The sequence below is a fragment of the Elaeis guineensis genome, chromosome 2, assembly GCF_000442705.2.
Source record: "Elaeis guineensis isolate ETL-2024a chromosome 2, EG11, whole genome shotgun sequence".
Taxonomy (NCBI): domain Eukaryota; kingdom Viridiplantae; phylum Streptophyta; class Magnoliopsida; order Arecales; family Arecaceae; genus Elaeis; species Elaeis guineensis.
Genome location: NC_025994.2, coordinates 51,602,882 through 51,619,068, shown reverse-complemented (window position 1 = coordinate 51,619,068; position 16,187 = coordinate 51,602,882). Strand labels below are relative to the sequence as shown.

Below are 16,187 nucleotides of genomic sequence, written 5' to 3'. Positions count from 1 at the left end.
ACCACCGTTTGATGCGAATCTCAACACTTGACTTAGGTGAAGAGACCCAGTTACTAGACTTAGGGCAATCCACATTTACTCTGTGTTTTGCATTTTATTTCAGGCAGGTAGCTCTTTCCTTAAATTCAAATTTCTTCAATTGGGGTGTAGAAAAAATTATCTAATTTAAATAATACTCAAATCCTTAATTGGCCTTACAATTAACACCTACTTTACCTTGTTAGTGTGCATGTGCAATTGGAAGTGCTAATAGTCTTTAAATGACCTAGGCCACCAAGAGTCTAACCAGCTAATCTTCTCCGTGACTCACTACATTTATTAGCAAATACTTTCTAACTTACTCTTATTTCTTTTCTAGATTAATTTATTTCAATTTTTTTTTTAATATATTAAATGCAAGAAATAACTCATAGTGGAAGAAAAAGGAAATGATAACACCTGATTTTGTTCAAGCTCTCCCCCCAACTTGACCGACATTGTCCCCAATGGAGTTTATCTAATTTATTTGTCCTAAGCAAACTGAAAACAAAGAAAGCATTAGAAATTAAATAAGCTGGGTTGCCTCCCAGAAGCGCTAAGTTTTATGTCTTCAGCCAGACCAAACCTCGAAGCAATTTAATCAGAATAAGTTAGTTCATAAAGAACCATGGCATCTTCAACAGTCTCGACAGGTAATTTCAAGAATGGTTTTAATCGTTGACCATTAACTTTAAAGATAACACCATTACTTGGATTTTTTATCTCAGCAGCTCCGTGTGAAAAGACTTCCTTTACTAAAAATGGTCCTGTCCATCTAGACCTAAGCTTTCCTGGAAACAGATGTAATCTAGAGTTATATAAGAGCACCTTTTGTCCGATATTGAAAGTTTTTCTCATAATTGATTGATCATGAAATGCTTTGGTTCGTTCCTTGTATATCCTTGCATTTTCATAGGCTTCATTTCTAAGTTCTTCTAATTCATTCAACTGAAGCTTCCTATGGTTTCCAGCGTCGTTCAAATTTATATTTAGTTGTTTGATGGCCCACATGGCTTTGTGTTCTATCTCAATAGGCAAGTGACATGGTTTACCAAACACAATCCTATAAGGAGACATTCCTAGATTGGTCTTGAAAGCGGTTCGGTATGCCCAAAGTGCATCAATTAATGTCAAAGACCAATCCTTTCTATTGGCACTAACAGTTTTTTCCAGGATCTGTTTGATTTGTCGGTTTGACACTTCAACTTGCCCACTAGTTTGAGGATGATATGGTGTGGCCAATTTATGGGTGACATTATACTTTTTCATCAATGTTGCAAAAGGTCGATTACAAAAATGGGTTCTCCGATCACTAATGATTGCCCTAGGAATACCGAAACGGGAGAGAATATTTTTTTTAAGAAACTTAATGATCATTTTGCTATCGGGTGTTCTACATGCAATTGCTTCTACCCATTTTGAAACATAATCAACTGCTACTAGAATATATTCATTTCCAAAGGAATTTGGAAATGGTCCCATGAAATCGATCCCCCAAACATCAAAAACTTCAACTACCAAGATTGGGTTGAGTGGCATCATGTGTCGCTTGATGATTCGATCCATTTTCTGACATTGAGCACAACTTTTACAATATTCATGAGCATCCTTAAACAAATTGGGCCAATAAAAACCACATTGGAGAACCTTAGCAGCAGTTTTCTTAGACGCGAAGTGACCCCCACATGCTTGATCATGACAAAAAGATAAAATATTCATGACTTCGTTATCTGGGATACACCTTCTAATAATTTGATCAGGACATTGTTTAAAAAGATAAGGATCATCCCAAATGAAATACTTCACTTGGGCAAAGAATTTATATTTATCCTGCTTAGTCCAATGAGAAAGTATCTTACCTATGGCTAAATAATTTACAATATCAGCAAACCAAGATTTAGTAGACACAGACATGAGTTGCTCATTTGGGAAAGATTCATTGATGGGTGGTTCACTAGATGGTGCGACTGGAATTCGGGATAAATGATCTGCTACAATGTTCTCAGTGCCTTTCTTGTCCCTAATTTCTAGGTCAAATTCTTGAAGGAGCAAAATCCATCTGATTAAGCGTGCCTTGGCATCCTTCTTTGCTAGGAGATGTCTAATGGCTGAGTGATCGGTGTAAACAATGGTGTGGGTCCCAACCAAATAAGATCTAAATTTCTCTAAAGCAAAGACAATGGCAAGGAACTCCTTCTCAGTTGTGGTGTAGTTAAGCTGCACATCATTTAAGATTTTACTTGCATAATATATCACTCTAGGCAGCTTATTTATCTGTTGACCTAAGATTGCGCCCACAACATGATCGGACGCATCACACATTAATTCAAATGGTTCAGACCAGACAGGAGGATGAATGATTGGAGCTGATACAAGTGCTTTTTTTAGAAATTCAAAAGATTCCAAGCACTCATGAGTAAATTCAAATTTGGTATCCTTTGCCAAAAGATTAGTTAGTGGATGTGCTACTTTGCTAAAGTTGGCAATAAACCTTCTATAGAATCCAGCATGACCTAAAAATGAACGTATTTCTTTCACAGATTTAGGTGGTGGAAGACTTGCAATTAGATCTATTTTGGCCTTGTCTACTTCAATCCCCTTTTTAGAAATGACATGGCCAAGAACTATTCCCTGTTTGACCATAAACTGACATTTTTCCCAGTTGAGAACTAAGTGCTTCTCCTTACATCGTTCTAGAACTAATTGCAGGTGATTCAGACACTCGGAGAAGGTTAGGCCAAAAATAGAAAAGTCATCCATAAAAATTTCTAGAAATCGTTCTATCATATCTGAAAACATGCTGATCATGCATCTCTGGAAGGTTGCCGGTGCATTACATAGTCCAAAGGGCATTCGTCTATAGGCAAAAGTACCAAATGGACAGGTGAATGTAGTCTTTTCTTGATCTTCAGCGGCTATGGGGATCTGGTTGTAACCGGAGTATCCATCAAGAAAATAGTAAAACTCTTGTCCGGCTAGTCTTTCCAACATTTGATCAATAAATGGCAAAGAAAAGTGATCTTTTCTTGTCGCAGCATTCAACTTTCTATAGTCTATACAAACCCTCCATCCCGTTTGGGTCCTAGTTGGGATAAGTTCGTTTGCATCATTTTGGACCACTGTTACCCCAGATTTCTTGGGTACTACTTGAACTGGGCTTACCCAAGAGCTATCAGAAATAGGATAAATTATTCCACTATCTAGGAGTTTCAGAATCTCTTTTTTAACTACATCCTTCATAGCTAGATTAAGCCTTCTTTGGGCTTCTCTTGTTGGTTTAGCCTCTTCCTCTAAGTATATTCTATGTTGAACTATAGAAGGGCTTATTCCTTTAATATCTGCTATGGTCCAACCTATTGCTTCTTGATTTGCTTTTAGAACTGACACTAACTCCTCCTCTTGCTTGGGATCTAGGTCTGATGTAATAATTACAGGTAAAGTTTCTTTGGGTCCTAGATATGCATACTTGAGATGTTCTGGGAGGGGTTTCAGTTCTAAAATGGGTGCTTCCTCTATCGATGATTTAGGTGATGATTTCACCATCTCAATGATTGGTTCAGTAGGAAGTGTCGATTCCTGATTAATCTGATTTTCTTTAAGTATTTCATTGACATCCTCAGACTCATGGATTAACCAGGGGTTAGACTCTAGGTCGACTTCATCATCACTAATGTCAATGGATTCATAAATACCATCTTGGACTACATTGACATCAGCATGAGAAGAGGATTCCTGTTCTAAGTTAAAAATATTAAGCTCAATAGTCATATTCCCAAAGGATAACTTCATTAGACCATTTCGACAATTGATTTCAGCATTAGCCGTAGCTAAGAATGGTCTTCCTAAAATGACAGGTATATGTCTTTTAGGATTCGCAACTGGCTCAGTCTCTAAAACAATAAAATCTACAAGGAAAATGAAATTTTCAACCTTTATCAGAACATCCTCGACCATTCCCTTAGGGATCCTGAGAGATCTATCGGCTAACTATAATGTGATCCCAGTAGGTTGAAGTTTTTCTAATCCTAGTTGCTCATACACTGAATATGGAAGGATATTCACACTAGCTCCTAGATCTAGCAAGGCCTTTTTTATATTGGTTTCTCCAATAACACAAGAAATTGTTGGAGCTCCAGGGTCCTTATATTTAATTGGCACATGGCTAGATAGGTATGAACTGACACTTGCAGCCAAAAATGCTTTCTTTGGTACATTAGTGGTCCTTTTTCTAGTGCAAAGATCTTTTAAAAATTTGGCATAAGTTGGAACCTGATGGATTATATCTAAAAGAGGAATATTAACTTGGACTTGTTTAAATACCTCTAAAATTTTGTCTAAATTTTCAGATTTATTAGATTTCAGTCTGTTTGGAAAAGGAGCTCTAGGACTTTTAAGTACTGGACTAGGTGAATTTTCAATTTCTGGTGCTTGAGGTTGAAAGGTAGTAGTTTTAGAAGGTGACTCGGCAGATGAGTCCTCTATATCATCAAGTGCAACTACCTTATTGTCTATTTGTTTTCCCGATCTTAAGGTATGAATGGCATTTACACCATTAACTTGGTTTCCTTGTTGGGGTCGTGGACCATTTTGGTTCCTAGGATTTGGCTCAGGTTGGCTAGGTAACCTATCATGTTCTCGTTCACTAATGGTCGAAGCCAGCTGACTTACTTACATTTCCAGACGGGCTATAGCTTGGGTGTTATTATTTATGAATTGACCCATGGTTTGCATAAAGCTGGTATGTGTCTTCGTCATGGCTTCTAGGCTTTTCTCTAAAGAGATAATTTTCTTGTCATTATCATGGAAGCCTGGCGGGTTGTTCATCACTGGGTTGGACCTTAGATTTTGCTGATTGAAATTTGGATTGCCTATATTAGGATTCTGGGACCATGAGAAATTCGGGTGATTCCTCCAACCTGGGTTATATGTGGGTGCATAAGGATTGTTCAATGGTCCTTGATAGGTGGCATTCACCTGTGCACACTCATTCGAGTAGGAACATTCTTCTAAGACATGGTCTGGTGCATTGCACCCTTTACACATGGATGCAGATATTTGATTTACATTGGCTGGTCTCTGTAATTCTAAGGCTTCCAATCTACGTGCTAAGGTTGCAATCTTGGCCTCTGATGCTAGGGTTGGTTGAATTTGATGCATTTCTCCTCTTGAAGGTGTAGCTTTATCAGGTTCTCTAATTGTTTCCCACTGTAAATTTTTCTCGGCTAGGTCTTCTAAGAATTGCCAAGCTTCAGTAGTTTCCTTGTCCATAAATTGGCCTTGGCACATGGACTCTAGCATGGTTCTTGAGTTTGAATCTAACCCCTCATAGATGATCTGGCATAGTCTCCAAGTTTCTATTCTATGGTGTGGGCATTGGGTCAAAAGATTTTTGAAACGATCAAAGTACTTCCAAAATGATTCACCAGCTAGTTGGAAAAATTGATTTATTTCATTCCTAATCCTAGCTATTTTATGATGGGGGAAATACCTTTTCAAAAATATTCTCACAAAGCCCTCCCAGGTAGTGACAGAATGGTTTGGCAGACTATAAAGCCACTTCTTAGCATTATCCTTAAGGGCAAAGTTGATTAATCTAAGTTTGACCTCATCCTTTGTTAATTGTAATTTCATGGTTGTACATACCTCCTCAAATTCTCTAATAAATATATAAGCATCCTCTAATCCTATGAATTTTGGAAGCATATTTATGATTTGAGGTTTGATTTCAAAATTGTTAGCTGTGGGTTGTGGCAACCTGATACAAGATGGTTGGATGGAGCCAACTGGATAACACAAATCCTTAAGGGTCATGGGTTGGATTGGTTCAGCCATTGGAACAACAGGAATTGACTCAATTCTAACTAGACGACCCGACACTCTTCTCCACACACGAGGTGTACGGTTCTCGATGTTTATACAATTTTTTTTTATAAAAATTTTTATGTATAAGAAAAAGAAAGAAAAGAGAAAAAGTTCTAAAGAAAAGATCCTAAGGAGTCCTAAATCTAAAGAAAAGTAACCAAATTAATTTAAATTTTAATAAATTTTTTTTTTATTTTTCAAACAAGTGAAACAATAAATTAAACTCAATCTATCCTAGGGTTAACCTAAATCTAGACAGCTCCTAACTGTTCCAAGATGACCCTTCAAGCCTTCCAAGTGGAGATTGATCAACTAGTTAGCCAGGTAAGTATAAGAGGTGGGAGGTTCACTCATCGTTGTCTTTCTAGACACCAAACGAGTTGGCCAGGCTAGCAATTGAACCAATTTAACAAACCACCCTCAGGGACTTGCCTAGACACCAACTAATCAAACAACTCAAACTTGGTAGAACTCCTAGGGTTCCTTGTCCTATTGAGCTCGAATTCCTTAAAGTTGATGTCTAATTGATTTTAAGATTAAAGGTCTAGGTAATGCAATATGATGGAGATGGTTTTTGGGCTAAGAAAGGGTAATAAAATCCCCACCTTATCTTGTTAATGGGTTGATGCCCTTAGATTAATTATGAAAATGCAAATGCAAATAAACAAGATGACCAAGAATGTAAAAGATTTTAATTTAGAATTTTTTTATTTTGATATTTTACTTCATGATTATGAAATATCTTTTGTTTTGTTTTATTTTCTTTTTTTTTTTTATGATTAAGTAAATTCAAATGATTAGGTCTAAAAGGAAAAGTAATTAACTAAAAATAATAAAAGAGAAATTAGAAGCGTACCTGAGTTTTCCAGCAATCACCAACTAAATCTAGAAACCTAAAGGAAAAAGAAAGAGAGTTATAAAGCACGAAGAACAAATATTTGAAAATAATTTAAAACGCTAAATCTCCGGCAACGGCGCCAAAAACTTGGTGTGCAAATCTTAAAATTTATAAATAAAACCGCAAGCGCACAGTGTGCAGAGTAGCACGACCAGCGAGTATGGGTCGATCCCACAGAGACTTGGTTTAAAAATGATTTTCAAATCTATGCTCAAGCGAGCTTTAACGAAAATTGAAAATCGAAAGTTATTTGCTAAAGACAATAAGACTAAGGATCTAGGGTTTTTGAATCCACTAGATCTAGATTAGGGAATTCTACCTAGAATTTTTCTTATTGATCCTAACGACTACTCCTCTTGTCTTTCCCAAGCATAGATTATGAAGGGACTAAGGCCCAACGATAACCCATCAAGATTCTTTACAGGGGAGTAGTAACTAGGATCCCTTAGGGTTTTCTCCTCCTATGCACTGAATCAAGCATGAACTATGAAGGGACTCTGACCCAACTGTAGTTCATCAAAAATTTTTGGCAAAAGAGGAAGAAAAAGAAATCCTAAGAAAAAGAAAGAACCCTATATAAAATTCCTACTCATGATCTAGCTTCATCGCAAACCCTAGAAGGGATTCTTAGCTAAACATGATCTAAATCTACTTGCAAAATTTAAATGCAGAAAAATAAACTACCCTAATTTCATAAATTAAACTATCCTAATTGCATAAATTTAAACTGCATAATTTAAACTAACCTAATTGCATAAAATTAAATTTCATAAATTAAACTATCCTAATTGCAAGAAAAATAAATTGCATAATGTAAAGAGATAAAATTGCATAAAAATAAGATTTTAAAAAAAAATTATTACAAAAACTTCAAAGCTCGAGGCTTGAGAAGAAAGCTAAAAACCCCACTATCTAGGGTTACAAGCCTGATCGGAAGGCCAAAATCCCCCCCCCCAAAAAAATAAGGGCCTTTGGGGGCTTTTTATAGGCATTTGGGGGTTATAAGGTTTTCAAAACTTTAGATGTGGGACTAAGAGGTTTTAGAGGGCTGTTAGGGGGGTTTAGGGGTTCAAATCTCGCTCAAAAAGTACTTAAATCCATCAAGAAATCCTAGAAATTATTTCAGCCGTCCGATCTTCATCTAAAGGATCCAATTCATCTAATAAATCAAGCCGGAAGCGATTCTGGGCCGTCGGATCACGATCTGGGTGAAGCGCTGCTGTTGGATCACGCTACAGAGATGGGATCAGGTTGGATGCATCGCGGACCGTCCGATCAAGGGATCAGGTCGGATGCATCACGGACCGTCCGATCAAGGTGCTGGAAGATTTCGTCCATTGGATCGCGCTGCAGAAGGATCTCGTGTTGTCCTAGTGTTTATTGATTCTTGCAATTGCCTTGATTATGGTTGGATCTTGACCGGCTGCGATGGTGGCCGTTCGATGGCACAAAAATGTAGAGCGTTGGATCTTGATCAGAGAAGATCGGACCATCGAGTGATGTGAAGTTATCAGGTTGCCCTTTAGACCTTCTTCTCTCTCCTCATGAGCCCTGGACCGCGTGCGTGGATCGGGCTCGCGATGCATTGCGATGAGCCGAGACTCGCTGATTGGCTGGTTTATGGTGCGCCGATGGGTCCATGGTCCAAGCACCTGTTGCTGTGGATCAGGCGGCTAACCAGATCACCAAATCAGTTGATTTTTGATCAATTTTGACCTGATTTGACTCGGGTTTGACCCAATTGAGTCTTCTTTCTTCATTCTTCAATTTTTGGGTCAATTTAACTCCGTTTTACGTAAAATTTATGCCGTTGGAATCCTCTTTCCTTGTTCTTTCTATTGATGATCTCTTCTTCTGTAAAATATAATAACAAGTATCAATTTTTTAATAAAGTTAGATAATTTAGATATTAATTGATACCTTTTATGTCAATTTGTGACATAAATCAGTTGGTCTGTCAAATCTAGTTTTCGTAAGCGACCACAGTAGCTAGGCTTTATAGACAGACGAGGGGGCACAAGGTTGAGGTATCACAAAAAATAGGTGACAAAAACGACCTATCATAGCTAGAGGTGTCTACGAAAGTGCTCAAGTAATCCTAGTGTGCTACCTGGATCAATAAAAGATAGGGAGAGAAGGAAGAAGAGAAAGATTGGATGAGGACCCTTCTTCTCGAAGGTCCACCGGGTGAGTACGGTGCATAGAAATGCCTCTATTCATCTTCTTCTTCTCTCATGGTTATCCTGCGATCTTTGTCTGTATATATATATATCTCTGTTTCTTAAAGTGTAATATATTTTTAACATTTCTGTAATAGCAACTCATAATTGTATGTGATTTTTAGTGGTTATATTTATACAAAATAGGAGAAATAGATACAAATTCACCATAAGACAAGCTTTTCTTTGGAAATTGTTTAAGCTCAGCTTGTTTCTTAACTGAATCGAGCTCAAACAAGCCATGCCCAAGCTGCTCTTGACTAGCTTGGTTCATTTGCCGCCCTACCTGTCCCCTTGACTTCTTCTTTCTTCATGATTCGGTAGAGCCACCATTTCAGAACGTGGTTACAAATGAATCATTTTTTAGTTTATAAAAATCTAACCTACTAACAAAGTAATATAGCAAGTTAATGATAGCTAGAGGTTGTAATAGCCATAGCCCCACTCTCCAGTCTGTTAATTTCCTATTAGCAACAGAAGCTACGATCTATTAATACAAGTTCATGTTTCTGTAGTAGGCTTGTAAAGATTCAAGTTTCGCTCCACCAAAGAGGAAGGGGGGTGGAGGGCAGGCTGTTCAAGTTTCACCCTTACAAATAAAAAAGAGAATTTTTCAGAATATGATAATTTATTTCATCCATGAATGCAATGCAAGATACATCAGCATTTATTGTTGGAGATGTCTGGCCAGGACACCACCACCTCAGAATCTTTTCGATACCACGCTCGATGCAGTAGGAAGAAAAAAAATAAAAACATAAACACAATCAAATATGTGGATCAGTCAAAAAGCTCACCTCCATGGGATATGCAAGCTTTGCTATAAAAAAGAAAAAATTACAAGAGAAAATCACATCCTCAATCTTCGTACATCCAATTTCTCTCTCAATAAGAAGCTCTCCCTCACAAAAGCTCTCTCACTAGGAAGACCCTCCTAACCCTTGAAACGATCATTGTCCATTAGCTGACAGTCTGCTTGAAGCCTCAGCTTCTGCTCTCTGTCAGCATCCTCCAGAATCTGTCTGCTGCCTCTACTCTTGGCTACTACTCATGCTCAGGGTCCTTTGCTGATCGCACACTACACAGTCTTTGTTTCACCGCAGGGCTGTTTTAAAGACCTGAATCCCAGTTAGACTCGATCTAGGAATCCTATCACAGCTCAAATAGACTTTTGTCCATTGAATCTCAACCACATGCATCCCAGGCCCTCCGATCGCACATCCTGCATGAAATTTGGGTGCGATACGATGCCCAAAACACCTCTGGACGAGCGTGAATGTAGAGGAAACCATGTTCGATCCATAATGGATCGTAAGGAACATGAAGGAAATGTTCTCGCAGTCCACGCTCCATCCTCTGGACCGTCGATCCATCCTAGATCGGGGTACACCCCTGTTTGGGCTGCACCTGGGCGTGCGCCCGCTGGGTGGGCCAGCCCATGCATCCGTCGGGCCTGGCTGCGCCATCGCCAGCCTCCGTCGCTCTGTAAACCATGCTATTTTCTCTCGCACGTAACTTTGCCGTTTGGACTTTGTTTGGACTGATCTTAGGTTTGTTGGACTCCGTTTGTCATCGCAGACCGCACTGTAGGCTCAATATGGATCAAATCTTGAGACATCAAAATTTAACAATCTCCACCTCAACTTGACCTTCGGCCTCCTCCTAACTCTGAGAGCTTCTGGATCTCCTCACCCCCATACCATGGGATAATCATCTGTTGATCATGGATGGACAAACATGAGAGTCGAGCCAGACCGCTCGATCCCATCTCCATCGTATGCTATGCTCCTCTTGATTGAGATCTGCTCGGGATATCCTCCTATAAAATAGAAATCTCACCCTACTATATCACCTCACATCCTCCCAAATCTCGCATCTCGTACCCAATCTACCTCCACCTAGAGCTCCACCTCGCTCTGGACTCCTCCGGCTCTTGAAGCTTCCCTTCGCATTGAGCTCTCTACCAAGTAGTAATGTCCTCTCATCCTCTTCTTCCCCTCCAGAATAACTCTATCGCTGTCCCACATCTTTATGATTCCTTCACTAGCTACCATCTTGTAGCCTCTCAAATCCAATCTACTCAGTGAGTTAAGATTTCATCTGAAATCGGCTATGTATATGGACCTCCCCTAATCTCCTCACTGAAGGGAAACCGACAGTTTAATGCATGCAATTTTTAAACAGAAGACTGTAGATTAAACAATTTAATCTATACGCATGCTCTAGATCTGATCTAGAAACTACCTAACAAGGATCAAATGATATGGATAAATGCAATATTTGATTTTATGTACTATTGATCACATCAATCATATAAACAGATCAAATCTACAGCATAAGTTCTAATTAGAAGTAGATCCTATCTATTGAGATTAGATCCTTTATCTGAGTGCGGGTTGATGATCACCGCTGCTGATAGGTATGGTATTGGATTCTTTCTAATATCGATGAGCCACACAGCACGTCCGGCCTCTATAGAATATCACTTGAAGCGATCAGATCGTCCTTCTTCGAGAGTGCTATCTCATGCGAAAGGCACTAGATGGCTGATTTGAGCTGCTTGCTTTGGATTATCTAGACTCTTCCAGATTAAAGGATGGAGCACAAGGTGGAGGTGGTGGTGTAGGAAGTAGAGATCAAGACTCTCTTGATTTTTCTCTCACAAAAATCTAGAGTCAAAACCCTAGAACCCAACCCTAGAACTCACGCCCTAAGAGGAAGCTAGTTTCCTCTTTTTGTCGCATAGAGTAACCCACCCCGTCTTTGTTTCACATCCCCTCTCTCTCAGAAGAAGTTTTTCATGGTAAAATTCCAACATTTTGTAGCACAAAATGAGAAGGATTTTAAGATGTAGCATGGAGATGGGATAGGATAAGAATAAGAGGTTGATTTAGTTTGAATTCAAACCATTTTGAATTCAAACAAAAACCACTTTATCCTTATCCAAGAGGGGCGTCAGAAGGGCTAAGGCATGAGACATTTCTCATGTAAATGTCTTCTCATTTGTTGCACAAATGATCAGCCCTCCAAGGTGTTGGCGCCAAGGTAAGGATAAAAATAAGATCTAGGTTGTTTTAAGTTAAATTCAAACCATTTGAATTTGAATTATAAACCAAACTTATCCAAATCCAAAATGGACCAGAGAATGGGCGATAAACTCTTCTGGGCATAAGAAAAATTTCATGTAAGAACATTTCTTGCATGAGGAAAGGATGGGCACAGAGATAAGGTGGCGCAAGGGCTTGGTTCAAACCAATTTGAATTTGAATTTTTATCCAATTAGATTTTTAACCAAACTAAATTAGGTTAGACCCAATTGAATTATTGAACCTAATCTAATTAGATAACAAATAGTCTTGATTAATTTCTAATCAAATTAAAAATTAATCGAGTTCAAGTTCTGATCAAATTAGAAATCAAACATCTTTAGCAATTAGGTCATCTCATAACCTAATCGGGTCAAATCTAATTGAATCTAATTCAATCAGACTTTATCCAAACCTCAATGCTCAATCAAATTGAGCTAATCAATAATCTAATTGCTAATCAATCCTTCTACAGTCCACCAACTATTAGCGAATTAATTTATTGTAACTCTTGCACGGGGTTAATCATCAATTGAATTGACTGCTATATCCTAGAACGATTCTCAATCATCGATCAGTCACATGATTAGTCAGAGACTTCTTTTTAGTGTGACACCATATGTTCGAACCTAAGCTGATAACATGAGAACAATCTTTCTATACCAATCAAGATGACCATCTAGCAATGGTATCCGATGTCCAGATAGGTCAAAAGATTGCAAAGCAACATTCAAGAATCCATTGGCATATGGTTATCATATAATTCATCCCTTTGATCCTAATGCTTAAGGTGACCTAGGGTTTAACTATCAACCCTGAAAAGATCATCCACATTGTATTTTAATTTTTTAATTCTATCACATAGATTATCCCGATCGAGATTTTACTAAATTGAAACACACCGATGCATTAACTCCTACTTATTTGGAGGGGCCAATTTCATCTTGACACACACATCAATTTTGAAGTACTTAACTGTGCCCAAAAATCTTTCATCACTGAATTAGAAATTCAGATAGTCTGATATCAAAGCAAAGTGAATTGCTTGCAAGTCACCATGGTGATCTCAAGTCGGAAGAATATTTATACCTATATCCTTTGCGAGCTACTCTTGATAGCAGACTGCTTTAGTAGTTGGTCACACTCAGTAAAATATACCCCTACATCTCACTTGCATGTCATACTAGTGTCTCCACACTTCTTGATTAAGAGGACAACCAACGCACATGGCACATAATGACCTACACTTGATATAGCTATCGTCCTAATAATAGCATATCATTTGGTCATGAATTAGGTTTAAGGACTAAATGATATTTCCTCCTATATCAATTCAAATAGTCCTAAAGACTTCATCACAAGATAAGAGTTCAAACAAGATATACACAAAGTGATGAAAAAATAAATAATATTTATTATTTTAATAATTCATATATAATTACAATAATGAGCTCAACTATTAACAGACTGATGATTGGTTTTGGAACATAATTTTCAACAACTCTCACTTGGACTAAAGCCAATCGGTACAGTATTTCATATCCATCTTCAATTTATAATCTTTGAACTCCTTGACACCGAGGACTTTAGTAAATAGGTCGGTCAGATTTTTTTTCTATCAATCTTCTGAAACTCGATGTCACCTCGATCCATAATCTTCTGAACTAGGTGGTAGCGGCACAGAATGTGCTTGGTGCACTAATGTAACTTCGGTTCTTTCGCTTGAGAAATAGCATCAGTGCTGTCACAGTACAACAAAATAGGGCCATCGAGGGAGGGTGCTACTTCGAGCTCGTCGATGAACTTTCGCAATCACACAGCTTCCTTCACAGTATCGGATACCATGATATATTTTGCCTCGCAAGTAGAGTCAGCCACGGTGTGCTACTTGAAATTTTTTTAGCAGATTGCTCCACCATTTAGGGTATAAATATATCCCGACATGCTCTTGCTATCATCATGATCTGACTGAAAATTAGAGTCTGTAAACCCCATAAGTTTTTAGTCAGATCCTCCATAGATAAGCCACTGGTCCTTAGTATTTCTTAAATACTTAAGGATGGTCTTCACAACCTCCTAGTGGTTCGCACCTAGATCAGACTAGTATCTACTCACTACCCCTAGTGAGTATGCCACATTCAATCTCGTACATATCATGGCATACATAATAGATCCCACTACCGAAGTATATAAAATTCTACTCATACGCTCTCTCTCTCTTGAGGAGTTGTTGGATAATTTCTCTTCGAGAGAGAAATTCTATGGCTTATCGGAAGATAGCATTTCTTAAAATTCTCCATGCTAAATCATTTCAGCACAGTATTAATGTATGTGAACTGGGATAATCCAAGCAACTTCTTAGATCTATCTCTATAGATCTTCATCCCAAGGATATAGGATGCTTCTCCTAAGTCCTTCATGGAGAACAGTGAGACAGTCAAACCTTTATTCTCTGTAATACATGGATGTCATTTCTGATTAAGAGAATATCATCCACATATAAAATAAAAAATACTACTATAGAATTATTAACCCATTTGTATATACAAAATTCTTCTCCATTCTTAATGAAGCCATAAGTTCTGATCAGTTTATCAAAACGTATGTTCCAACACTGAGATACCTGATTAAGTCCATAAATGGACCTCCGAAGCTTGCACACCTTAGACTCATCCGTGGATATAAAACTTTTAGGTTGTATCATATACATCTCTTTTTTTAGCTCTCTATTTAGGAAGGCTGTTTTCATATCCATTTGCCAAATTTTATAGTCCAAGTATGCTACTATTGCAAGCATGATCCGAATAAACTTGAGCATTGCCATAGGAGAAAATATCTCATCATAGTTAATACCATAATGCTGACGATAATCTTTGACAGCCAGACGAACTTTATAGGTCTCCACCTTTCCATCTGTGCTCCTCTTTCTTTTGAAGATCCACTTACACCTTATAGGTTTTACTCCTTCAGGTGGATCAACTAATGTCCATACATCATTGACCTTCATAGATTTTATCTCGAATTTTATGGCTTCAAGCCACTTGTCAGAGTCAAACCTCTGTATTACATTCATGTAGGTGATCAAATCCTCGTTGTTCTCATCGAGTTCAACAGGATCACCATCTCGAATCAAAAAACTGTAGTATCTATCTGATTGATGTGATACTATATCGGATCTCTTTAAAGATGTCTCTACAATAGATTTTAGGTTTGCTCAAATCAAATCCGACTCTATAGATTTACTAGATTGTGTCAATTCTTCTACCGATCGAACTTCATCAAGTTCAATCTCAGAGGCATTAGTTTCTTTCCAAAAAAATTTTTTTTTCAAAAAGACTGACCTATTATTGACTAACACTTTTTGTTCATCAACAACATAGAAATAATATCCTTTAGTCTCTTTTGGATATCCGATAAATAGATACTTGTCAGACCTAGGTCCAAACTTGTCAGTTTTCAAATGTTTGACATACGTCGGATACCCTCAAATCCTAAGATGAGAGAGTACTGGCTTACGTCCTGTCCACATCTCATGTGATATTTTACTTATGAATTTACTCAAAATTTTATTAAGTATATAACAAGCCGACTCAAGTGTATATCTCCAAAAGAAGATCGACAGACTTATAAAGCCCATCATGGACCAAAGCATATTTAATAGGATTTGATTCTTTCTTTTTAACACACTATTATGCTGTGGTGTTCCAAGAGAGGTCCACTGTCAAAGAAGCCCATTCTCTTCTAAGTATGTCAAAAACTCACTGGAGAGATATTCACCTTCTCGATTGGATCGAAGAATTTTAATACTCTTCTCAATTTATTTCTCTATCTCATTACGGAATCATTTGAATATTTCAAATGATTCAGACTTATATGTCATTAAGTAGACATGCCCATATCTCGATAGATCATCTATAAATGTAATAAAATAATAATACCCATCACTGACACTTGTGTTCATGGATCCACATACATCAGTATGTATCAGACCTAAAACTTCACTGGCTCGCTCACCTTTTTCAGTAAAAGGTGACTTGGTCATTTTTTTAAGAAGATGAAACTCACAAGTTGGAAGTGATTCATAATCACTGACTTCAAGAATTT

General features: G+C 37.8%; 1 non-coding gene across 1 annotated transcript; it reads left to right on the top strand.

Annotated features, from left to right (window-relative positions):
* Window positions 1-5,374: 5,374 nt before the first annotated feature.
* On the top strand, window positions 5,375-5,481 carry LOC140855944 (small nucleolar RNA R71). Its single transcript, XR_012139386.1, has one exon. It is a non-coding gene; the product is annotated as a small nucleolar RNA R71 (small nucleolar RNA).
* Window positions 5,482-16,187: the final 10,706 nt, after the last annotated feature.